This window comes from Schistocerca serialis, chromosome 7 (assembly GCF_023864345.2).
Source record: "Schistocerca serialis cubense isolate TAMUIC-IGC-003099 chromosome 7, iqSchSeri2.2, whole genome shotgun sequence".
In the NCBI taxonomy this organism is placed as follows: domain Eukaryota; kingdom Metazoa; phylum Arthropoda; class Insecta; order Orthoptera; family Acrididae; genus Schistocerca; species Schistocerca serialis.
In genome coordinates, this window is record NC_064644.1 from 358,496,950 (window position 1) to 358,524,749 (window position 27,800).

Consider the following 27,800-nt stretch of genomic DNA (forward strand, 5'->3'; position numbering starts at 1 on the left):
GCTACGGACGCTCAACAGAGAAACCTAGAGCAGCTGGCCATGACACTGGAGTCGGCACAGCTCCACATACCTTTCGACAGCTTCCACAACCTCATCGACTCTCTTCCAGCACGTCTCGCAGCGGACCGCGTTGCGAAAGGTGGTTATTCAGATTTATGACAGTTGGTGACATAAATCCGACTGTACAGTGTAATAAAGATGTACTGATTTGGAATGGATTGGTAAGAAAGAAAAATTCGTGGCACAATATGAGTAAAAGAAGGGATCGATTGAGGGGACATACTCTGAGCCATCAAGTAATAGTTAATTTGGTAATGGAAAGAGGTTTGAGTGTAAAAATTTTAGAGGGGGTCCATAAACGTGACTACAGGAAGCTTGTTTAAATGGATGCAGGATGCAGTAGCGATGCAAGGATGACGAGGCTCTCAGAAGATTCGGCTAAGGTGGCGAAATGAATCAAACCATTCCTCGGACTGAAGACCACATCATCATTCACTTGTCACTACGCATACGGGAATGCACTTATTTACATCTCGGATGCATAAGTACACAAGGAAATTCAGCTACGAATATCATGCTGTCTCATTGGAAGGCGTCAGACTGTGTGGTAACGGAATATTATTTTCGTTGAACTACAACGTGAAGTCATGTGTCCAGTTGCGCTTTAATTGAACAGTCAGTGAGTTCCACACAGCGCACTCACCAGGTACCACTGCTCCTTGTAGAGGGGGTCCGGGAAGAGGCTCTGCACGCCGATGCCGCGGTAGTGCTGGCGGTGCTGCGTCTGCGCCTGCGCTTGCGAGCGGGCGCCCAGGAACGACGGCAGATCAGCGAAGCCGCCGCCGAAGCGCGCCTCCGTGTAGTCTCGCTTCCGGCGACGCTTCTCGTGCTGCTGCTGCACCCACGCCACCTGCACAGCACACGCAAACATCCCTGTACTCTCAGCTTCTCTGCAGTCAATACGTCGGCGCTGTAAAGCGGTGGCGGTAAAAATTACTTGTCCAGGCGTGTTGACGTCAACGGCATATTTCGCAATAAATAAAAAGTAACCTTTCTAATTATGCATCACTACTAAGAAGAAGTTAAGCACACCAGGTCGAGCTGCTAAAACCGAATAAAACCAGTATTAAAATACGAAGATGTGCCTTCTCTACCATCATCAAGGTCATTTATCTGCAAGAATTACTAAAACAAAAGTCTATGAAGACACAGATAATTGAGGCATTTTCCGGAACAAAGGCTCATAGGACAGAACGATTATTAGACAGAGAGAAGTGTAAATACATACTTTTAATATATTTGCATAAAAACCCGAGTCTAGTGCTCAAGTTGATTTTAATACGATATGTGCTACTATTACGTAAATCTTTCCATTATGTCTCTGAAATTAATTATAGCAGGGTAGATCGAAAGGCAAAATTATTATAAGGCGACCAGTTTCGATCTTCAGATGATCGTCTCCATACCTACAGCCTTATTGCTGGACGATGGCTGTCCATGGAGCAGAAACCGTTGAATGACGATGGTCAGCTGTTCCATGCACAGCCATTGCCGATCAAAGTGGTTGTCGGTCTGCAGATGATCATGCGATTATCGAAACGTGTCAGCGTTTTATATATCTTGTCTTGCAATCTAGACTGCTGTAATTAATATCCGAGATCATATTTCGGTCGCTTAATTTCAGAGATTACATTTTGATCGGTGATATCTCCAATAATGTTTACAAAAAATAATTTTTTTTCCGTCATACTACGTATTTTAACCTATGTTTTCGATATGAAAAATGTCTCTCTTAAACACTTATAGGACTTTTTTCCCGTAAATCGGTGTCAGTAGGTTAGAATGAGCAAAAATATTTCTTTTTTCAAATGTTGTTTTAACCCTCAAACAAACATTAAAATCAACAGTAATACTATTCATAATACCACCTACAATCAAGGGATCTTCAAAAAGCACAAAAATAAAATAACAGAAAATAAACTGATAAAGTACTACTGTACAAATAAAATGCCACTGTGTTGTTCTGTATCACATACATTGTGATGGACAGTTTCTCTGGTATACTTTCTGATTACTGAAGGACCTTTTGTTTCTCTTCTGCGCCTTATTTCTGTTCTGCATGGATGTCTATCTTCTTAATAACGTCTGGTTGCTGGTGACAATCTCCTAGCATATTGTTAAACCACGAACTACTTTCGTTACTCATGTACTTAAATAAATACCTGACATCCTTTTCTTTTTCTGCCTTCACTGCATTAATATAGTGGCAGGTTTTTCCAATACTCCATTACTATATTTCTGTTTTCTAAGTCAGAATGATGTATATGGACCTTTGTATGTCGGTCAGCCTAGTACTAAAACAACTGCTGATGTGGCTGCTGTAATCCAGAGCTCATTTCCAGTCTGGAACTTCAGCCGGTATGACGCAAGCTGTGTGGTAGATATTACGCTGATTTCGTTGATTAAACTGGACTGTGCACCAGCTGCGACAGGACGGGGGTTTGCCGCTGACTTATCTGTTCCGCAACCGGCGGCCCTGAATTTGCGTCCCCTACAAGGGCGCGCTCAGTGCTACCGAATGATTGCGACAGCAGAGAGGCTACCAACACAATACGCCACGTCTGCTATAGTGGCCCCGCAGCGTTGCACACGTTATGACTCTAATGCCATCGCAGTTCGTAACATCCCACCGCAGCTTCTACTAACACTCAGCTGAATTTCAACACATCTCCCGAACCTTTCAGCAGCGGAACCAACTCTCTGAAGTGGTCTAAGAGCGAAGCTTACGCGCGATAGTTTGGCAGAAACTTGAATTTGTTTTCAATTATGATTCTCCCATGTGTATTTCTTACGTTTGTTATTATCAGCTGTTTATTATTCTTTTTAGGATGTTTTCTGGTTGGCAAGTTAGTGCTTCAACCAACTGACCATGTGAAAGAAGTGTTTGCCGAAGGTATTTCACATAATGACTAAAGATTCTCTTTTAATGCTGCAATACGCAAAGCTACTTCGAGTACAGAAATCTCGTAAAAATCACGACTGTTCATCACCTGATTCATACGTATGTAACAATTTACGTTGCTGTTGTTGTTGTTGGTGGTGGTGTTAGTAGATGGGTCCTGCTCCTTTTCACTGATGGCTGGGATGAGGCGGTGATAGGACAATGCAACCACACAGGGTTATTTACCTGCCCCTACCGAAGGGTTTTATGCAACCCTCAACACTTTCAAATACTACAAGCAAGATTTTAAAATTCTCTCCTTTGGTATGTGAGAACTATTAGTCCTACAGAAAAGTGAACCTGTGATAGATTGAAAAGGGCTGTATACGGACGACGTGACCCACCCACCACTCTGAGGGATGTATGCCGAATCACCGTTGAGGAGTGGGGCAATCTGGACAAACAGACCCTTGATGAACTTGTGGACAGTACGCCACAACGAATACAGGCATTCATCAATGCAAGAGGACGTGCTACTGGGTATTAGAGGTACCGGTGTGTACAGCAATCTGGACCACCACCACCACCTCTTAAGGTCTCGCTGTATGGTGGTTGAACATGCAGTGTGTGGTTTTAATGAGCAATAAAAAGGGCGAAAATGATGTTTATGTTGATCTCTATTCCGGAACTCTCGGAACAGACGTGATGCAAAACTTTTTTTGACGTGTTTAGTTAAATTTTTTTGCACTGGGATACATTTTCAAATACGTTTTCTTCAGTAACTCTAAAACTGCGCACTCCTGCAAAAATATATTCCACATAAAATGTAGCTACATTGTATTTCCTATAAAAAGGTCCTGTTCATTTTTTCGGTAGAATTGATACCTCGCGTACAGCGAGCGAGAAGATCTAAAAAATCTCACACGTGGTTTTTGAAGTGGTTGTGAGTTGCATAAAACCCATGCGTAGGGGCACTTGGATCACGCTGTACATTGAATCACCAACAAAGATTAGCTGGAGTTCGTGGTTGCGGGAGAATTTTAGCAGAGGTGTTTACTGTGGAGACATAAGAGTTGGACCATGAACACAGAAGATGCTGACGAGACAATGAAGGGCGTCTGATCATGGAAGGAATGATATATGAGAAATTATTGTTAATGTGGTTATCACAGTTAGCAACAATGGCTGCTGAAGTTCCCTTGAACAATTTAGAAGAGTACACTTGGAGCGAACAGAGGTATTTTGTTATGGATGCGGTAGCTGTTTAACCCCGTACTACATGACAAGCGATTTACAGAACAGCTTTCTGGATTGCAGCTGCGTACCATACATACTGCTGAGTACATGATCCACTTGCTGCCTCGACGACAGATACCTATTTGTGTCTTGTGTAGGGCTGATGAGGAGACGACGTTTCGAGGATTTCATATTTTAGGTCGTAAATTAAGTTGCAGTAACATCAATGTTATGTCAAAGGACCCATCGAAGTAATGACGGTAGTGCAAATGCAACGTCGAGTGGTACCGTAGCCTGATTTGCCATATTTTAAGCTACTCGTCGAGAATTTTCAAGTACGCCATATTGATAAGCATCCCTCCCTCCATCCTCCCTATTATTACGTAAATTATACATAATATTTCCACCTCCAGACTTTCTAAAGTTTTACACGGTACTCTTTGGAGACTGAATGGTTGTCTTGCTAGAAATTGTGCTCTGTGGAAATCCCTCATGAAGCAGATCTTGTCAAAGGCATCAACATCAACATAATTATTATCGATGCACAGAAGCATGATTGACCGTAGAATAAGAAGAGTTGTGGGAGGAGGATTATCTCACATCAAAGTCACTACATAAACAATCACGGCGAAGTCACAGCTGTCGAAGTCACAGCTGTGTGTTTTATAGCGATCGAGAGCCAATAAATCCACTGAAACCTAACACTTTAACTGTAAAATATTGTGGCAATTTAGTTTAGTGTTAAGTAAATAGCCGTACAAGAGAGCATTCTATTTCTTTTTGGAAGATCCTCCACGACCTCTCGATGATTTCAGTTTGAGAAGCTTAAGTCTGCAGTAGGCAGTTTACGTCCCTACTTTACCAAAGGCAAAATTGGGCCAACAGTGATCAGAAGAAAGCGATTCCACAAAGACTAATGTTACTATGTTTACCGAAATAATAATGTGATCAATAAAATGATTATTTTAAAAACTGATAGAGCTACAGAATGCACTTAATTTTTCTAGGGCCGCCGAAATGATACAAGTACAATCTCAGTACATCATCAGCTGTACAAGCAACTTCTTAGAGATGAACCTTTCTCTTCTTCCATGCAGACGTCGGATATACACAGTTTCAATTTCACAGCGTATTTATTTTCGCGTTATTTGCTTCATGCTGCAAGTGCCCCCGTCGTTTTTGTTTGTTGCTGCAGCTTTCTAGCGGAGTGGAGACAAACGTGTCCGGAATATTTAATCTTCTTTTTTGCATAAAGTAATTAAGCATATTTACTTAGAAGCAGCACGGACAGTGCGACGCGCTAAACGTGAAAAAGAGAAACAGTCTGTACGGAAAATTTTCAACGACGCAATTCCCACATACTAGTATTATTTACATGCATCGCCTCCTCTGTTTCACAGTAGATTACATAGGGTTTCAAAAGCAGCTACGTTGAAGGTATAAATCTCAATTACAGATATGACTCCACAAAAAATACTATGATGTTCGCAACGATGATGGACAAAACCGTACCATTAAGAGGAGGAAGGATAGGCGTTTAACGTCGCAAATAAGGTCTTCAGAGTCCAAGCACAAGCTCGGATTGAAGAAGGTAATCGGCCGTGTTCTTTTCAAACTAACTATTTAGAGAAATTATACGCAACCGAACTAATTGCACGAAAGTAAGTACGAAATGTCAAGAGTTATCGTTATTTCCCTTTCCACTTTAGAAGATAACGTTTTGAGTCACGAACTGTGATGCAGAAAAAAAAAAATCTTCCTCCTTTCCAAATACTAGAAGTATTATCAGTATTGCCTAGCTGTTAATGTCATTGCCAAAAACTCTTTAGAGATAACAATGCTTATCAAGATGACAACGTAAAATAGATGTAAACTATGTGGACACAATCCACAACCACTGAACACACAGTATTTGGTTGACCAAATACTGGCAAAGAATTAGTATTAAGGTGTGTCGGTATCTTGAAAGACAGATGTGTTGAGATCTTGTGATATTACACGATGCGGAGATTTTCTTGTATCAAAAAATTCTACCAAGATTTTTTAGGTTGGAATTCCAAATTTTGTTGTTTCGGAGGGCAAGCGCAGAAGAGCTTCAAACCTATGATCACTTCCGATCACTAGTTAGTGACTCAAGTTTTCGAACCAGAAGATACGAAGCAGAACAACTTTTTATTTGTTAAGAAATAACATTTAGTAATAACACGAAGAAAAAATGTTGTTACAAAAAATTTGAAATGTTAAGTTTTGGCTGCAGTTAATATAGAAAAGTTGCAACGAATGAGAAGTGAGCACAATGAGAATTTATGTTTTAAGATAGGAAGTGGATAGTTGCGCTTTCCACACGGCGAACTAAGGGATTGCACCTAGAGCGTAGTACAGTGAAGACGTGTTGGACGTAGTTTTTCCGGGTGACATACAGCCACAAGTTGCTATACTTATTAATTCACAAAAATTTAGCGACCTTTGTGATATACACTGCGAAGAAGCTAAGTGTTTGAGGCCTTGCACACTGGTTGCAACAGCCGAATGCCGCACTAGAAATTTATTTGTCGCGAAATATGTTAATGTCTGAGTAGTAAATAATTCGAGTCAAAATGTACCTAATAGTCGCATAGGAGTAATTCAAACTCACTCCAGATATTATTTGACTAGCAGACCCCTGATTCTTTAACTGATCAAAAATCCACGCGCAGAAGAGCTTCAAACCTATGATCACTATACAAATAGATTAATGAATTAAGTGCCGGCCGGGGTGGCCGAGCGGTTCTAGGCGCTACAGTCTGGAACGGCGCGACCGCTACGGTCGCAGGTTCGAATCCTGCCTCGGGCATGGATGTGTGTGATGTCCTTAGGTTAGTTAGGTTTAAGTAGTTTTAAGTTCTAGGGGACTGATGACCTCAGATGTTAAGTTCCGTAGTGCTCAGAGCCATTTGAACCATTTGGATTAAATGTTTGACGTTAGGCTCGTAAGCGAGGAAAGTTAAAAAAATTTAAGTTATCTTTAAAGTTTGTAGAAAGTCGCTAAATGCTCTCAGTTACAAATACTGGATGAATACAGTCTGGCTATTTGCATGCAGTGAGTTATGCTGCAACAAAAAACATACACTGTTTCTAAATTTAATACTTATCTTATTGTGTTGAACCTTTCATATAATATTATACATTTTAAATGAGTAGATTATGACAGCATTTTCAATTTTTGAATTAAGTCAGTAATTACGCTACGTATCGAAAATTAGCTGCTTGCTGCTCCTGGATGCCGTTAAATAGACAACCTGGAATTCGAACACCGAACCACGAATCTTGAACCAGGATAGCCGTTTACCGTTACAGGTGATTTTATGCAGTTCATGTTCTACAATGGCATTAATAAACTATAGGTTGGACTGGAACTATTTTTCACCATTGTATGATCGTATCTAGACTCGTATACGAACGGACCAAAATTTATAAAAATCGACCGTGCATTCAGTTCCACACCCTCCTATTAGTGACTCCTATTTTTCTCGGAATTTTTAACATCTTGCAACGTTTTACCAGGTCGAACACTGTTTCCAGGTCGACAACTCCAATGACTATGTCTTAATTTTTCTTCACTCTTGCTTCCATTATCAAGCGCAGCATCAGAAATGCCACTCTGGTGCCTTTTACCTTATAATATTCTTACAAGTAGAGTTCATGAAAGTGAAAACTGAGACAATGGTAAAAAACAGTACATTTTAAACGTTCTTTTTTCTCAAATCACGCTTTTTTCAGCAGGTGCTGGAATTTATTACCTTACATATCAGTATGAAACGATCTGCACCTTCATCTGGAAAATTCCTGGCTAGACTTCTACGAGGCCTGCTGATCACTTGCATATTCGAGCACATACTACACTTCACACCAATCTGACGTTTGTTGCATGCCGTCTTCGTTCTGCCACAATTTTAATGTACAGCAGTGTAGTTTCTGCCACGACCGGAATGGCACTTGGCCATAGTATTTGGCTTAGTACAGGTAGTGGCCTCACCGGACTCGTGCTCTGCGGTGCACATCTGGGGGAAATTCGACTCTCGTTCCGCGTGCAGCTGCGCTCAGCGGCCGCTAATGGCGCGGCACCAGACGAAGGTCGCAGGGCCCTGCAGCCCTTTTTGCACTGCCGCGTTCTGCCCTGCGCTAATTGAATTACATCTCCATATCAAAAGGCTGCCTAACTCGAATCACATGCGTCTCTTCACGGCCAATTCAGAGCTCGCTGGTGCGAACACCCACGCCGCGACAGCTCGCTTTTGTCTAGCACAGTGGGGGCGAAGCACTCTCTGCGAGGCCGTCTACACCACCGACCTCTCGAGTCCCGACATTTCATTTTACGCACTGTTTCTCGCGTGAACACCGTGCATCTGTATCTCCGACTCGTGCAGTGAGCAGAGCTGGGTGTTACGTATAGCTACCTGAAACTAGGGATGCTCGATGATCATCGATATTTGCAAACTGTCGATGTTGGAGTTAAATACGATGTTTAAACATCGATACTCTCGTCTCTGAAACATCATAAAATCGACGTTTAATACAAACTATTCACATTTGATGCTGGCAAAAAAACCAGGCTACTTGTTACCACTGTCAAGAATTGGTTTTATTCAAACGAATCTTTTTACTGAACATGTCTCTCAACATTAGTGGAGTGGTTGAAAGACTAGAAATAGTATTTGGAAGAAAGTCACATGTACGGACTTCAGAAAGCAATTTCACTTCATCCATCCTTGCCACAAGAGACGACAGCCCATGTACATATAACCAGCATTAAATAAACAAGCAACTACATAGGCGTCCGCGGCCAGTGTCGTGATGATCAAAATTCTGAGTGTCGTAACGCGTCGCTGTATAAAATACTTCAGTACTTGCGTAATACTTGGCTTTTAAAAGTCCCTTGTAATACGGTCGAAACGCTGGGTTTACAATTTATAGTTAAAATATTTTATACAATGACGCAGTACCACATCGAGAATAATTTTAATCATCAAACCAATAGCTTTATTTTTCATCTCTGATTTATTCCAGAGACAAGCGGTTTCGGCATTCCATTATGCCTCATCAGGCCTCCTATGGTGACACAGAGGCTGAGCTTTTATTTCCAGGCAAAATATCATGCAAAAACGAACCAATATCCGCACCAGCGTATGTAATACGGCTCTACAATAGTATACAATTTGAACGCTCAAATATGTGACTGGTTTTCTGAACACTCCCCCACCCTACTACATCTAGATTGGCTTGCAGAATCACCTGACTTGAACCCCATAGAAAATCTGTGGAACATTATCGAACAGCGGGTAAAACGCCAAGATTACCAACCCCGCCGTCGGTGGAATTCCGCGATTAAAACCTCAGCGGGTGGCTTATCTTCGCTGCGACGTATCTGAAAAACCTTGTCGAGTCACTTCCTAACCGAGGCCTGATGTGGCATAATGGAATGTCAAAACCGGTTGCCTCTGGAATTAATCACAGATCAAAACGTAGCTGTTGGTTCATTTATTGCGGAGTGTATCAGAAATTGATATCGCCTTACGGTAAGAACATTGCGCAATAAGAGAGTACATGTTCCAGGCTTCCCGCATAAACAGTTCTCTTGCGGTACGGATAATAGGTGGATGGCAGTGTGCGATTGAAACGGCATGGCGACTGGAAACCCACTCCAAAAGTTGGAATACGCGTTACAATACGATTCATGTGGGCAAAACGTCTAAATTGCGCGCGGATTCGCAGTAGAATTCCAGCAGCATATGAACCAAATGCAATGCCGCGTCCAGCCGTAGCGAAATGGTACCAATTATTTGACCAAGGCCGCACGGACGTGTGTGATGTTGGGAGGAAAGCCCAGAGCTTGGCCCATGCGACTTCAGTCTTCTCGGCAAGCATAAACGTCAAGAATTTGCTGCAGCTGTTGAACCGACGGCGTGAGTATGAGCATTCCCTTAACAGATTACAGGAGAACAAAGAAACAAAATTTGATTTACAAAGTAAACATTATAAAGTAGCACAAGAGAAGAATAGTTGGGAAACTGGAACTGTGCAGTTCAGTTATTATCTAAAAGATCGCCATCTCTATCTTAAACAGGGCGCATCTCTAGTGTGGAATGACATCATCGGTACTACCAGTGTAAAGGTACAGAAAACTGCACTACAATATTTTAGTTGCATAGTCCGCATCAACAACACAGTAAACTGAAAGTGAAACTTCTCTCGAACTATGATTTTGATAGTCTGTATAGAAAAAACTGTGGGATATGTAATGTTATTTATTTCTGTATTTATAAATTAATAAATATCTTAAATATATTTGTATGTTGCTCTTTCCGCTGTGCAGTGAACTCATCAGTTAATATTGATGTTTGGGATCGATCATGTCAGACTATCGATGTTTTCCTGCTGGTAATGAAATCTAAATCAGCATCAATGATAGAAATGTATCGCACATCCATGTCAGAAACCCTTTTTGAATTAAACTTTTGCTGGCTTGCTTGTAAGCTTGAGGGTGTGGAACTGAACACATTGTCGATTTTATACAGTATGTGCAAGAACTAAGAAGGAAGTATTCAGATGAAAAAGTGTGTAAGACAGTGACGCAGCCTCTCGTCCGTCTGTTGAACCTATACACTGAAGAACCAATGACGGAAATAAAAGAAAGATTCAAGAGTGGAATTAAAATTCAAGGTGAAAGGATATCAATGACAAGACTTGCTTATGACATTGCTATGCTCAGTAAAAGTGAAGAATGACAATATCTGCAGAATGGAATGAACATTCTAATGAGCACAAATTAAGGACTGATAGTAAAGCAAAGAAAGTCGACAGTAATGAGAAGTAGCAAAATGGGAACAGTGATGAACTTATCAAAACTGGTGATCACGAAGTGGACGAATTTAGGGAATTCTGCTACCGTGGAGGCGAAATAACCCATGACGGACGAAGCAAGGACGACACAAGAAGCTGACTAGCACTGACAAAAAGGACAGTGGATAAAAGAAATCTACTGGTATCAAACATTGGCCTTAATTGGGGAGAAATTTCTGAGAACTTACTTTTGGGACACAGCATTATATTGTAATGAAACATGGACTTCACGAAAATCAGAAGAGAATGACGAATGTTGAAAATCAGGTGGACTGACAATGCAAGGAATGAGGTGGTTCTCGGCAGAATCGGCGAGGAAAAGAAAATTATGGAAAACAACGACAAGAAGAAAGGACAGTATGACACGACATGTGTTAAGATGTCGAAGAATAATCTTCATGGTATTAGAGGGAGCCGTAGAGAGTAAAAACAGTAGGAGAAGGCAGAGATTGGAATACATATAGCAAATAACTGAGGGAAGTACGTTGCAAGTGCTGCTCCGCGTTGAAGATGATGTCCTAAGTCAGGAATTCGTGGCGGGCCGCAAAGAATCAGTCGTAAGACGTAGGACTAAAAAGAAACTGCACTTTACAGTACCACATACTGACCTCACATCAGCGTTGTATCTGCAATATAGCTTAATATCTTAGCAAATTCTTGGCTTTACGTCTGTTTAAGCGTGACTGATTTAATTGTCAAACTTTACGCAGTACGCATCACACAAAATTAAACCAAGCATGGATATGAAGCTTGCCTAGCTTTGAAAATCCAGCTGAATGCATTTTTAGCTTCTTCAATTACTGTTTTCTTTAATGCGAACAATGAAAGATTCTTACACTAAAAGAAATGGTAGTAAATCAAAGGTAGTTTGGTATGTTACCACTTCGTGCATTTTTAATGCAAACATAACTAAAATTGTCAGTTTATCCGGAATGTTGCCACTTTTAATATCTTTTCATACTGAACAGATGAGTGATACACCTTCTCTGGTTTCCAGAGCTCGCATTATAGAGCAGAACGCGGGCATGTAAGTAACAGACGAATCTTGTCGCTGCTTGGGCAGTAGAAGTAGTTGTGTCGTAGACATAGGACGTTGTGTACCTTCGCAGAATGAGCAGCTTGGATAGCAGATGTGCCGCACAGAGATTGCTATCTGAGACGTTCCGTATGTGTAACCTCAAGATGAAGGGTGATTTTTAAAATTATCACATAAAGAGACAAAACTTCTGAAATTGATACTGTATGTTCAGTTTGTTAGTGGCCAGCTCGAGTTCAGTAATTACTCCTACGCAGACATTTCATTGCGTCTAATCATAACAGCGTGTTGGCAATCAGGGAGAACTATCAATCATGTGTTCAGTATTCTAATTAGCCTTCCCTCATTTAAATTAGTTAAACAGTATTGCATTAGCAATCCATGAAAACCAACTTCGCAAATTATGCCGTGTGACATTGCGGAGAAAGACAATGCTGATTGTCCATATTAGTTTACTTTTCTGTCACTGAATATAACGTCAATGAACTTTTTTTTGTAGTTTGTAAATATTTCACAAAACACTGAAACAAAAAAGTTTATTGGCTGTCGTTTTATGGCCGTGCTTCCACAATGCGCACTTCCGGCCTTCGGCTGCCTGGAAAATTTTTCTCAATTCGACATGCGTTACCCTGCTCTGATCTTATTATCTAGCTTGTTTTCTTCATCGTGTACGGTTAAGAGCAGTAACAGCCTTCACGAGCTGAATTTCACTATTTCCGCTCGACATTTATAACACTCCATGAACTAAGACCTTTGCATCCGATCGCTGTACATTATTATTCGATAAGGTGAGGACACGGACTGATCACTCTTCGATTTTCTTTATTGTTAAATTTCGAATTCTGTGCTGGGCCATAAATTTAGTAAAGAAGTACGATGCAGTTCTGAAAATATTTCGAGAAAGTCCCCTTTGCCCATCTCCGATAATAGCTTAGTGCGTGGGGTAACACTACAGTAATCAAAGTCGCTCGTTCTGAGATCGTGAGAGACATTTTTTTTGTTTTATTTAAATTCCAAATTTATCATCAAAAGATATTATTTATTAACAACCGGTAACTCAATTTTTTTTACTCCAAAACGTTTCTATTTTCAATTACTCTTCATAGGGAAACAGATTAAGATTTGTTAAGAGCTGAACGTTTGGTTGCACTTTTAACTAACTTATTTAACGACGGGTTTCGTAGCTTAGAAGCCACATCCTAGCTTACGTTAAATCATGACATTAAACTTGTGATATGGACGGGACCGAACATTCCTTGTGTGTGAAAAAATTAGCGATTCGTCAGATAAGCGGAAAGCGTGGGTCCACCATTCCTCAAGCGTGCCACGAATCCCGAAAGTGTGACAGGAGGCCGAACGTAAACCGTTAAGCAACAAGAGGAATCGTGGACCCAAGCCTTCTGCTTACCTGACGAAACGCTAATTGCGTCATTTAGTCATAGACAAGGTATGTTCGGTCCCGTCCATGTCGCAAGTTTAATGTCACGATTTAACATATCTAACCCGAAGTTCTGGCTTCTAAGCTACGAAATTAGTCGTTAAAAATTATTTGCAGGTGCAGCCAGGCAGTTAATACTCAAGGTGTCTACTTACGGCTGTGGTTGTCCTTCATACAAGACAGTGTGTAACAAATTAAGTTTTGATGCAGACATGTAAAATGAAAATACATATACAAACAATACATATAAACCAACATTTATTTCATTATCTAATTGATGTTGCGCATTTTCTATCAAATTTTTGAACTCAGAGCTCCGGGGGAAAGATATTAAAATAAAGGCATTGGTATTAAAAATGTCAGTTTTTGGTAATTAACATTTTCATTTGTTACTGAATATGGAATGAAAGTTGCTATTAAAGAGATTCGAACCACCTGCTTTTCGGTTACCAGACATTTATGCAACCCAACCAGCTACCGGCGACTGCGTTAATAGTGCCCAGTTCTCTGAACGGCTTGAATCACGGGGTGTGCGCTCAGCAGGAGACAAGCCCCAGCGGTCACGTGAGCGGCATGCTGGCGTTGGCGCGGCGGCCGCCCGCGAGGCTGACTCCAGAAGTCCCCCGCGGCCCCAGCGCTGGACCTCGGTCCCGCTCTTTGGCAGCTCGTTCCAGATCAGGTCGGCCGCCGTCGCCAGCCCCGGCACTCTGCTGCTCCTTTTTGTTGCGCTCTCTCGGTGGGAAAACAGAGCTGGAGAGCTTTGTTTTCGCGCTCCGAAGCGCCCGGCCAGCCTTTATTATTGAAAGGCAGTGTGGACGTGCTGCTTCGTGAGAGCTGCTCCATTATTTAGCTAACCCCGCCCCGCCCCGAGTGGACTGAACGTCCTGCTTTTCCGACCTATCGCGGCACTCTTTTCGAAACTCAAAAGATTTTTTTTACGACCGCCCCCCCCCCTCCCCGTTTATCTGCCCTGTTTCTTCCCTCAGGCGCCACGCGTTATATATACAAGTGAGGCTAGTAAAAGCAGTGGAGAAAGGTGGTAAAAAGCTCGGGTGGTATAATCAGACCTCTAACGGTTTCAAAAAACTTGCAAGTACACACGGCTCGCTTCGCGATCTTAACTATTCTCAGTTAGAGACGAAAGAGCCATATCTTTCCCTGAAACTTATAGCTCAGACTGTAATTACTGCAGAAAATTTCCATGGACTGATTACACGCACTCATACTTTTGAATACTATCCTCCCACCTAACTTTTTTTTTCCTTTTGAAGAAGTTAGTCCCGTGAAAGGAAGGAAGGAAGGAAGGAAGGAATAAACTAAGAAAGAAAGATTAGCGTAAAACTTGTGTCGATCATGTCTCATTAGCTCATCAAATGAATTCGCAGTTCCGAATAAAGGCTACCATCAACTGTACAGTGGAATAACGACAATGAAAATCTGTGCCGGATCAGGACTCGTACTTGCATTTCCCGCTTATCGCGGGCGTACGCCCCCAGAAAGAAACTAAAGCAACCAGAAAGCGAGTGGGAAACGAAATGAATCATGTTATTTCACTGATTACAAAAAATGGCTCTGAGCACTATGGCACTTAACTTCTGAGGTCATCAGTCCCCTAGAACTTAAAATTACTGAAACCTAACTAACCTAAGAACATCACACACATCCATTCCCGAGGCAGGATTCTAACCTGCGACCGTAGCGGTCGCGCGGTTCCAGACTGAAGCGCCTAGAACGGCTCGGCCACCAGTGGCCGGCCACTGATTACAAAATTTACAAGGAACTTGACAATGTGAAACCATTTATCAATATGACGTTGCACCCCTTCTGCCCTGGATGCCTGCACTGACTGATTTGGGAATGGTGTCTTAAGGCCGTTGTGTCCTCTCCTGACATATGCTGGCCTACAGCCGTAAGTCACTGATCCTTGGGATACTGGATAATGGCACTGGGACTAAGTTCTTGTAAGGGCTGGTCCCAACGCATGTTGTACTGGGGACAGATCTTGCGATCTTGCTGACCACGGGAGTACCTCAGCCTGACGCACGCAGTACTTGGAGACACACGCAGTGTGTGGACGAGCATTGTCCTGTATAAATATGGCACCATGACACTGTAACTTCAGAAGTAACAAGGCAATGCACGATGTTCGTGGTGTACCGTTGTGCTAATAGTGTTCCCTCGATCTCTACCAGCCGTGGCCACAAGTCATACTAGACGGTTCCTTACATCATGACCCTAGAAGTAACAACGCGGTGCCTCCCCGAAACACTGGAATAAAGTGACCCCCCACCAGGTCGCCACCGTACTCGCCGATGATTGTCATACAGGGTAGCACAGAATTGCAATTTATCGCTGAACGCAGTTCGACGCCACTCGTCAGCAGTCCATGTTTCTAGGTCACGGCACCACTCCAAATGTAATCCTATAAGCGTCCTGGAGTTAACGGTAGCGTACTGAGTATGGCAATTCCCTAGTCTGACTACTGGTGCGGCGTGACAGAGGAAGTCCATTACTTGTCCCCGGATGAAAGGCGCAGATGTGAAAGGGTTACGATGTGTTTTGTGCACAATACGCCGATCCTCCCTTTCCGTGATCAGACGTAGTTGACCAGAGCCTTGACGACGAGTATGCTGGACCCCAAGTTTCCATGCTATCCAAAATAGGCCCACTGCCGCATCGCAATGCCCCAAAAGTATGGTCAAGTGCTGATAGCGCTGTCGCCCAGGAATACGCGGCATCTTCGTGTCCTTCGCGCTCCTGTTTGTTTTATTTATCACTAAGCCCACAACTTGTCTACTTTCAATCCTCCTGCTTTTTTGTTGAAATTGTATTTGTGCTTCCAAATTTTTATGGCCTCTCTGCACATCCTAGCGTAGCAACTGCGGCCCAGTGCACATTGAGACATCAGAAAGAAGCATTTATACCCGCCTCAAGGAACACGAGAGCAACTGTCACCTCGGCAAGGCGGAGGTATCAGCAATAGCGTAAAAAGCAGTAGGACAGGGATACCACCAAATTCGTTTCTCTGACACTGTGGTTTTAGCAACACCTAATAATTACTACGCTAGGATGTACAGAGAGACAACAGAAATTCGAAAGCACAGAAACATTTTCAACAGAAAAGAAGGAGAATTGAGATAAGCAAGTTTTGTGCCTTAATGCTAAACGAAGCAAACAGAACCTACTCTTCACGACTACAAGCACCATAGTGCCGGCGCGATTCTGTGATTTTAACGGAACGGTATGACGACGCCAGTTCAGCTTGCTGAGCTTGTCTGGAGTCAGTATCAGCCTTCTCAAGTCGTTAAAACGTCTGATGAAGATTGCAGCAAAGGAGGAAGAAACGCATGCAGGTAATTGTATCGGCAATATCGCCGATACCGGCCATGGAAGCCTACAGTGTATCACAGAATTCTCTCTCTCTCTCTCTCTCTCTCTCTCTCTCTCTCTCTGCATTCGCGGCAAGAGTAACATTTAGAAATATTGAAAACGAGAATTTCCCGTTCCAGTACTTAATTTCGCATTACATGATACCTGTTTTAGTACTGCGTCCCGACACCTGCTTTCTATTAATGCACCCCAGGTATCACTAACGAGTCATTACGAACTGTCTTCTGGACTATGGACACACAGGGCGACAGGTTGGGGAGGGAGGGGGGGGGGGGGGAGGAGGGAGGGAATTTCCTTCTGTTGAAGTCCACATGACTGCGTACGAGGGCTGTGTACACGACCACAGTAACTTTTTTTTCGACAGGAATCCGTGAGCTTCATGTCACCTGCGTAAAATGTGCCTAAAATCAGGCAAACAACATGAAAAAATGACAAATGTGTGTTTCACTTTTCTTCAGTAGATCGCGTGCAACAAATATTGAAGGTTTACACCTCACTCACCCCCAAAAGCTCACTGGACAAAAAAATTAGTAACCCCTAGAGAAATCATTGCAAGCAACATTTAATACCGTGTAATTCCGCCCCTGGGCTTCATAACCGTCTGGATAAGGTAGGGGAGTGAGTCCACGAAGTTGTTCAGGTACGTCGTATCCAGGTTAAGCCACACGCTGAGAACTTAATCGCGAAATTCTGCCGACGGCGGGGTTAGTAATCTTGGCGTTTTACCGATGTTCGAACGTGTCCCACAGATTTTCTATGGGGTTCAAGTCAGGTGATTCTGCAGGCCAATCGCGATGTAATAGGGTGGGGGAGTGTACAGAAAACCACAGTTCCTTTGCAATGTTCTCTTGCTACGGGGCTGGGATGGACTTTCATTCACTGATTGAACAATTCCTGTTGGGGATGGAAGCTATTTTGTTTCACAAGACGTGAAACGCGTCTCCGGCCTCTCTAAGTCAGGAGCTTTTTTTTACGACCAAAATTCTGATCTCGTGTTTCATGGCTACGAGTGTTACACCGACGCTTGTGCACATTTCGCTGCGAAAAACCAACAAATGCCACAACTTCACACAATGCATGGCTAAAACTCCATTGCCCATGTTTGACATTCTGTGAAGTCCTTACATTTACCCATATTTGCGTACAATGTCCGCTTAAAATACACATGTCTCAATTCGCTAAAGCTTTACGCTCGCTGCGTGATCTATGAACGGTTAAGGAGTCATCGGAGCGTGCGCACTCGAGTGAATTTTTTGTCCGGCGAGCTGATGTACTTCCATATGACTACTCTGCAATCCAGTTCCTACGTACTTCCTAAAGCGATGTCGGAATTTTAACATTTCACCATGTCAGTAACGAACAAAGAGTGCCAATTTTTTCCCTGAATGGCAAAGAAGTCTTAGTAACGAGATGGGAACTTAAATGTGGGCTAAGAGGCTCACGGAGACAAGAGGTGGAGCGGAGCGGGTTTCCCAGGAGACAGGCCGGCTGCCCTTACCCCATTGTAGCAGAGTGGAGAAGCTCCAGACTGTTGGAGAGTAACGGGCGGAAAACCGGTCTGCGCGCATCGCCCGAGCGGCAGCGTTTCAAAGGCCGCCGTAATGGAGGCCGACTCGTCCTATCTGCAGATGGACGAAAGCGGCCGGAGAAGGGCGCCCCTGTGTCTGCTAGCCCTTTCCTGGAGTACCAACTTACACGCTCCAGAACCACAGCCGGACGTTGCGACGAGCCATAATATTCCCAGCAAGGCGTTCTCTTCACGAAATACCAAACGGACAAAGAATTTATGTTAACCCATCAAGAGCGAGTTTTTGGACGCGCTCCCCTTTCCCCTACAGCTGGCTGGCATAAACGCGACAAAAGCTTTGCTCATCATTAAGATATTTCTCTGGTTTATGGAGCAAACGTAATGTGGATTAGGATCGAATAGTGTGTGCTGAAGAAGAGCATGACAGGTCGTTTTCCGAATGAAATATTCTGAAACATTGCACTGCGCAGAGAGGAACTTCAGATTCTGCACACCAATAAGAACGCCTCGGTAATGCCTGACTAAGACGAGTCGGTTCTGATGATAGGTGTGGGCCTCCAGTTGATGACCCTTGTTGCGGAGAGGGTACGGCGAACTGTTCCGCGACACTGATCGTGATGGCAAACAGATTCTTCTCGATGTCATGTTTTTCATAAAGACGGTATGGACACGAACATGCAACATCCAAAGGCGAAAAATCTTCTGATAATATTTTTTCTGAATTTCGTTCATCATAAATAATATTTTTCGCAAATTGTGTCATTCATGGTTTAAATGGTGCGAAACCGCAACAGTTACTTATATTTTTCAAGCTTAGTATAACGCCTTTCGAGAACATTCTCATTTTCAAGTGCATTTGTTTACGTAAACATTTTTTGTGACGTTTGCATGTGTCATTTTCTGCCCCTCTTGCTCTCTAGTCGTCTTTTGGAGGACGCGTAATCGAAAAATCAGACAAACGAATCTTTAAATGCTTTTATACGTTAGCGATGGTATTTTTATTTTTCTTCATATAAGTATCGTGCCTCCCCATTACACAGAATGTCTCACACACACACACACACACACACACACACACACACCTCATCCACTTAAGCTGTTTCTAGAGAGAGCTGCCAGTTATAAAATTCTTTTTACCATTATTAACTACTGAAATATTGCTTATGTGTCTATTTTGTTGTAGATGTTAAGTGCAGTCTATGGTGTAATGTACATGTTCATGGAAATTGTTACAGTTATCATATGCACGAGAACTATCTGAAAAAAAATTAACTGATTCACTATCTAGTTTTTCATTGTGAAGTAGATCTCCTTCATTTTTGTTTTGCACAAAAATTTCCAGCTCCTCCATTGAAACCATTGCCTGTTGTACTTAGCTTTTCTTTTTTTCATATTCATGCTGCTCCTGGCCATTTGGTACCTTTGCCCATGCACCTCATATTCTTTTTGTGATCCATGATGACACTTGGCTTTTGGACGATGCTATTCTTTGAATCTAATTCTTGAAACGCGTCGTTATGAAACGTGCTGAGAGTCACGATATATCTCTTACATTTTATAAAAAATCTGCTTGTTTCTATAAATTCTTACGCATTCGCCCTTTCTTCGGGAAATTCCTTTCTATTTTGCCGCATTGCGTCAACTGTCACAATTCTTACTCGCTAATTTGTAAACAAGATCTCGACTAGCGCAACAGTTGTTGAGGTAAATACAGTAATTCTTTCGGAACAAATCATGAGTAAGTTCTGAAACAATATAATTTCTCTCATTCTCCTCAGGATAGTGTCTTTCATAGCGAGCGTTCTCACCAGTAGCAGCAGGTAAGTCCTGTACATTTATCCAGAACAGCTTTCAGGCAGTTCATAGAATACATTATTTTCGCTGAAGGAACATGCCAGCTAGTAGAGCAGAAATTAACTAATATTATTACAACAACCGTCGTCCTTAAACCTTTCATTCTCAGTAGCTGCAAGCCACAGACTGCTGCGGGCGGGTATGTCCATCGAACACGTTGAGAACGACAAAGTGACGGACGGTGATATCCATCATGGCCATAAAAAAGGTTAAATGTGAACACGAGTTGCTAGCAATGTCCTACTTACTTTCTGACTTCCTTATGAACAACTAGAGTGTCTGAATGGCGATACCGAATGGTTATGGGAATGCTGCATTACAGGCCATTTGTGTAGCTGTTTTAGAGAGAAGCAATTGAAATCACAAAGCCAGCAGTCCATACTACTCGATCTCTCTTGTGTACTATAGCGTTCCGATGTTGATGGGGCTGTAGGGAACGCGGTTGCATCGATAATTAGGGGAAATGAACGTTGATACAGACTGCAATTAAATGGTCTTCATTTCATTATGCCATTATTGATTTCGGGACAGCAAATCGACGTATGATAAGTACGCTAGGAAGCGATGTTATGTCGACATTAATTACCCTACAAATGTGTGAGCCGCGTCGATTTGATAAAAGCATCGATATCGATAATGGCGAAAAGACCGTTTAATTGCAGTTTGAGGCAAAGTTTCTTTCGGATAACGATCTCTATTTTCTATTTCGCTTTGCCGTGATGTTCTAGGAAGACACTAATCTATGACTACAAGCGTAATTCGCACATCAGAAAACAGTGCTTGATGACGCGTAATTTGTATCATCATTTGCCGCTGCCGTTTTAGGCCGATAAGAGTAAAGGCTACGGAGTAAAAAAAAGAAATTAACAACCGTAGAATGCGTTTTGATCTGGTGATTCGGCAGAGAAACAGGAGAGGTTTTAAGGCTTCCATTCACTCACTGGTTGACCAGTCTGGTGAGGCAGTTTAAGATAGCCTAACGAAAGACGAATTTTAAATTTCGCATTCAAGAAATCGTTCACGCAGGACAATCGTATGAACATACCATCGTTTGACAATCGAACGGCTCCCCTGTGGATGACATAATAATAACTATCCGTGGCGTATAGAAGTAACTAAAGGGATTGAAAACAATTAAGTCACTAATACTGAATAGAACCCAACTCTGTTTTTCAAAGCATACTCTACGTACCTTGCCCCCTTAGTTACCGTACGTGAATCTCTAGCCCAGCGCAAAGTCCAAAGCGACAGGAAGAAAGCACAGATGACTTGAGTATAAGAAGGGCAAAAGAATGGTCCGCAAAATTTCAGACCAATACCCATAACATCGGTTTTGCTTCAGTGTCCTTGAACATGCAAAGTATTCTCAATTCGAATGTAATAAATTTTCTGAAGACTGAGGAGTTTATTTCAAAGAATCAGACCGGTTTCATAAAGCTTCGCTCGTGCAGAATTCAGCTTGCTCTTTTCTCACATAATATACTGCGAACTATGGACGGAGGGCAACAGGCAGATTCCGTATTTCTAAATTTCTCGAAAGCATTTGACACGGTGCTCAATTGTAAACTTAACGAAGGTGCGAGCATACGGAATAGGTTCTCAGATATGTGCGTGACTAAGACTTCTTAAGTCATAGAATCCAGTACGTTGTCCTCGATGGCGAGTATTCATCAGCAACAAGGGTATGGTTAGGAGTGGTCTAGAGAAGTGTGATAGGATCGCTATTATTCTCTGTATGCATAAATGTTAGGGTGGGCAGAAGAGAGCGGCTGATATCTTATGATGCTGTGGTGTACGTTAAAGTGCCGAAGTTGAGTGACTGTAGGAGTATACAAGATGACTTAGAGAAAATTTCTCGTTAGTGTGACGAACGGCATCTAGCTCTAAATTTAGAAAAATGTAAGTTAATGCAGATGAGTAGGAAAACAAACCCGTAATGAACGGTTACAGTATTAGCAGTGACCTACTTGACACTGTCACCTCGTTTAAATATCTGGGCGTAACGATGCAAAGCGACATGAAATGGAACGAGGATGTGAGGATGTGGTAGGAAGGGTGGACGGTCGACTTCGGTTTATTTTGAGAATTCTAGAAAAGTGTAGTTCGTGTATAAAGGAGACCGCATATAGGATGCTAGTGCGAACTATTCTTGAGTACTGTTCCGAATGTTGGAATCCGTCCGAGGTCGGATTAAAGGAAGACACTGAAGCAATTCAGAGATGGACTACTAGATTTATTATTGGGTTCGAACAACACGCAGGTATTACGGATATGCTTCGCGAACTTAAATGGGGATCCCTGGAGAGACGGCGACGTTCTTCTCGAGGAACATTACTGCGAAAATTTAGAGAACCGACATTTGAAGATGACTGTATAACGAATCTGTTGCCTCCTACACACTGTGCACGCAAGGACCACTAAGTTGAGATACGATAAACTAGGGGTCATCGGAGACATACAGAGTACCGACAGTCGTTTTCCGCTTGGTCTGTGTGCGAGTAGAGCAGGAAAGGAAATGACTAGTACTGGTACGTAGTACGCTCCGCCATGCGCTGTAAGGTGGATTGCGGAGTATCGCTGTACATGGGGGGGGGGGGAAGAGAGGGGGAGGGAGGGAGGGAGGGAGAGGGAGAGAGAGAAACACCCGGTCACTCTCCTTGAATTTATTAACACCTATGTTGGTTGGTTGGTTTGGGGTAGGAGACCAGACAGCGTGGTCATCGGTCTCATCGGATTAGGGAAGGATTGGGGAGGAAGTCGGCCGTGCCCTTTCAGAGGAACCATCCCGGCATTTGCCTGGAGTGATTTAGGGAAATCACGGAAAACCTAAATCAGGATGGCCGGACGCGGGATTTAACCGTCGTCCTCCCGAATGCGAGTCCAGTGTCTAACCACTGCGCCACCCAGCTCGATAAACACCTATGTGCCATTTTAATTCTTTCGTATGGTTTAAACCAACGGATCTCTGATTTACTTCCAGTTTCCTCTTCGGCTAATTTCAGGATGAGATTACTGAAGACCTGGCTGCATTAGTGCAGGCCATTACATTAGAGCTAATGGCGAGTTCGGTCAGCAGTAGCACACGGAGCGACATAGAAGATCAGCAAGACGAACAACTGACGACATCGCCCACTGTCACTATTGTCACCATTGGTGGGTGATGAAGGGTAGCCCATCTACATCATCAGTTTGTAATGAAGAAGAGGTGAGCCTGTACCTTTTTCGTGATGGTTATGGTGTGATGCCATATACTGTGTATTACTAAACGACTAAAACAGAAATCCAGACAGCTTCGAAGGGCAACAAAAATTTGATTCTGAGTATTTCATATTACTATCAACCGAATTTTAAAATTTAAAATGTTGTCATAATTTGAAACTTCCTGGCAGATCACAACTGTGTCTTTCGCGGGCAAGTGCTCTAACAACTGAGAGTGAAAATCTCATTCTGGAAACATACCCCAGGTTGTGGCTAAGCCATGTCTCCGCAAAATCCTTCCTTCCATGAGTGCTAGTTCTGCAAGGTTCGCAGAAGAGCTTCTATGAGGTCTGGAAGGTGAGACGAGGTACTGGCGGAATTGAAGTTGTGAGGACGGGTCGTGAGTCGTGCTTGGGTGGCTCAGTTGGTAGAGCACTTGCCCGCGAAAGGCAAAGGTCCCGAGTTCGAGTCTCTGTCCGGCACACAGTTTTGATCTGCCAGGAAGTTTCATATGAGAGCACACTCCGCTGCAGAGTGAAAATCTCAATCTTGTCATAATTTGATCATTAAGAGCCATAATATTACACTAAAGGTTTATCACAACAGCACAAGCGCTACACTTAGGCCCTGTGCGTATGTTTTGAGGTAGTGTAACTCGCGGCATGAAAATAGCCCAAACTGTATCTAGACAGTATTTGAGAATGAGAGCCTTAGCGACTTCCACCAACCTCTACATATTATTTCAGCCCTTTTTTTGAAACTTTTTCTTAGAGCCTCACAAAACAATACAAGGAAAGAAGTTCACTGCATACCACACTCTCGCTGTTGATGCAGTAAAACATTAGCAACGGACAGGACGTTTTGATTTAATGCTTATTTACTAACAACTCTACTCGCAACGTATTTTGCAAAGAGTTTCCGAATATACCACTGAATGCACCTACAAAATTACATCACTGCACGACGTACAGACCAGGAGACATGACCTCATAGTCACTGAGATGTGTGAAGTACTATGTGGGCTCCTTCTCACAAGAAGGGACGACGACAATAGAAGACACCAAGTGATTGGTTCCTCATTGATACGGTGGAAGACTGTCGGGATCGTTGCAAGTGACAAAGACGGGGTCAGAAACTAATATGTTACAACTTGCGCGGTTAGGAGTTAATACTCCAAGTAGGAGTGCTCAAGAGATCACTGCAAATGTGGAACTACGAACATCTAAATCAAAACAGGGAATAACAGTTCCGACATTAATGGCGCGTAAGTTCTCACGCTAAACGTGCACTCCGGAAATAAGAAAGCAGTTAGGCGGTACGAGGTTATTACATGAATATCAAGACGAAGCATGCATCAGTTACGGCTTTTTGTCTAAAACATGCCGCTCTATGGAAGAGAGAAATGAGGAATGATTAAAAACTATAAAACAGAAGACAGAAGCGACGGAAATGTGTCTCGGGCTGCCAACGAAATAAATGAACCAACGTAATTTGTCAACGATAGAGAAAGGAGGAAGGTAAAAAACTTGTGGGTCATATACTGAGGCTCACGAATTAGACATTGAGTGACTGAGGGCAAAATACTGGGTAAAACGAGACCAAGGTTGGTCTGGAAAGCAGTTCCAGTAAGTTGTAGTAAAAGAAAATAATTTTACTAAATTATTTTATGGAGTTCGAATTTTACAATCACACAGCTATTTACAACATATAGTAGGACTTCTGTTTACTCGCAGAATCACAGTCACTTTTCCAACTCACACGCAACATTACATTCATGAACTCCCATCGCGAGTTTGCCATGAAGTACTTTAAAATCAATGACTATGTTAATGACGACTTGGTAATACAGGGGCTGGACATAAATATGGTCGGCTGAGTCTTTTTTCATTCTTTTTTCAACCTCTGGTTGAGATTACGCTCCAGGAGTGAAACATGACGAGGGTGCGACGATGAAAGGGCAGCCATGTGGTAGCATTCATCGGCCTCACGGTTAGTCTATAAGGTCGAATAATGCGAAGCATCGCGGGACCATTCAGGATGATCTGGTCCATTCCATGGACTAAACTTTATTCCGGAAAGGTGGTTCTATGTTCCTGGATGACAGGGTCCGTGTTTGCAGAGCTCGCATCGTCCAGGATTGGTTCTGCGAGCACGAGTATGAATTTTCATATGCCCCCTGGTCACCACAGTCATGTCAATGTTAGTGACAAGGGAACCTCCCCATCGCATCCCCCCCCCCCTCAGATTTAGTTGTAAGTTGGCACAGTGGATAGGCCTTGAAAAACTGAACACAGATCAATCGAGAAAACAGGAAGAAGTTGTGTGGTACTATGAAAAAAATAAACATAATATGCAATCTGAGTAGTCCATGCGCAAGATAGGCAACATCAAGGATAATGTGAGCTAGGGAGCGCCGTGGTCTTGTGGTTAGCGTGAGCAGCTGCGGACCAAGAGATCCATGGTTCAAGTCTTCCCTCGAGTGAAAAGTTTACTTTCTTTATTTTCGCAAAGTTATGATCTGTCCGTTCGTTCATTGGTGTCTCTGTTCACTATAATAAGTTTAGTGTCAGTGTTTTGCGACCGCACCGCAAAACCGTGCGATTAGTAGACGAAAAGACGTGCCTCTCCAATGGGAACCGAATACATTTGATCGCAAGGCCATAGGTCAACCGATCCCTCCACAGGAAAACACGTCTGATATATTCTATACGACATTGGTGACGGCATGTGCGTCACATGACAGGAATATGTTGTCGACCCACCTAACTTGGAGAATGGGTAAAAAGATTCTTCTACCTTGCCCGATTTAGGTTTTCTTGTGGATGTGATAATCACTCCCAAAAAAGTGGTGAAAACATAAGAGTTTGTCACATAAACTGCAACAAATGAATGCAACAGTTTCACAGTCGCACAATTTTCCCTGTAGTCTGTCAAAAAATATGTTTTGTTTCGATGTTTGTTTAGGTGTAGCGTCCCCATACTACAGCGCAGTTACCTCGCATCGGACGGACGGACAGATAATAATTGTCTGAAAATAAAAAATTAAACTTTTCACTCGAGGGAAGACTTGAACCAAGGACCTCTCGTTCCGCAGCTGCTCACGCTAACCACGGGACCACGGCGCTCCTGAGCTCACATTATCCTTGATGTTGCCTGTCTTGCGCATGGACTACCCAGTTTGTATATTTTGCTTGTTTTTTTCATAGTTCCACACAACTTCTTCCTGTTTTCTCGATTGATCTGTGTTCAGTTTTTTAAGGCCTATCCACTGTGTCAACTTACAACTAAATCTGAGGGGGTTGCGATGGGGTGGTTCCCTTGTGAGCCTTTGTAGTCTACTTTTGGAGAAAAGTGTTCGTGATCGCATGAGCCTTTATCACCGCTAACTGAACTTGGCACCATTTTGCAGGTAGAAAAATTTCCCTTGAAAACTCTACAGAACCTGTATTTATCCATTCGGAGCCGACTTGAAGCGGTTTCGAATGACAAACATTTTTCTACACCGTATTAGACACTTGCGTTTTTGGAGTTTCAGTTTCTTTTGTCCACTCCCTGTAGATACGAATGAAAGGATACAATGCCATTAATACACAACGAATCAATAAGCTGAAGTTTCTTGAAGGCCTCGTCTCTCTGTTACAGCAGAGCTACAAGCCGTCATAGTTCCACTTCAACCGCCGCAAGCTAATTTGTCGATAAGGAAACAGTTCTTTGAAGGTCTAAAGAGGGAACTGTGACATCAGAAATAGCAAGTAATTGAACGGAAGCTAGAGACCGAACAAAGTGGTTACATTAAGACTTAGCCTTCACAATAAAAAGATGAAATGAGGCAGTAAAAACGATGGTCATGTATGTTCTATATTTGTCAGTTTATTTTTCCCCCGTCTCACTCCCACAATTTTTTCCCAATGAAAGCAGTCATGAAGGGACGCTTCACTTTATTGCTCAGCTGCGGGAGAAGGACCAAAAGGTAATAAAAGCATAAAGGACAGCAGTTCTTTGATTTAGCCAGCGTGAAGTCGAGTGGGCTCGATTCATTACACACAAACGTATCCCACAGCGCGAAAAACGCTGAAAACACCAGAACACGGGCGAACGGGAAATGGTGCACACGGTAGTCGATTTCACGCAGTGCGGCCGCACTTCCCCCCTTTTTAATTCGGGGCACGGAGCTGTGAAAAGCGGCAGAGCAGCGGCGCCCGGTCAGCTCGCAGGGCGAGGGTGAGGGCGAGGGCGAGGGGACGCTGGCAGCCCTCCGCGTTTTAATTACGTCATCAATACGGTGCCTCATTACAGGCGG

At 42.9% G+C, this 27,800-nt stretch overlaps 1 protein-coding gene across 1 annotated transcript in view; it reads right to left on the reverse strand.

The window, feature by feature from the left end:
* Positions 1 to 27,800, reverse strand: part of LOC126412755 (furin-like protease 2) — a 460,996-nt gene that overhangs the window by 253,112 nt on the left and 180,084 nt on the right. Inside the window, exon 2 of the mRNA XM_050082503.1 lies at positions 704 to 910. The gene's annotated coding sequence lies outside the window, so the exon portion shown is untranslated. The remainder of the gene's footprint in view (positions 1 to 703; positions 911 to 27,800) is intronic.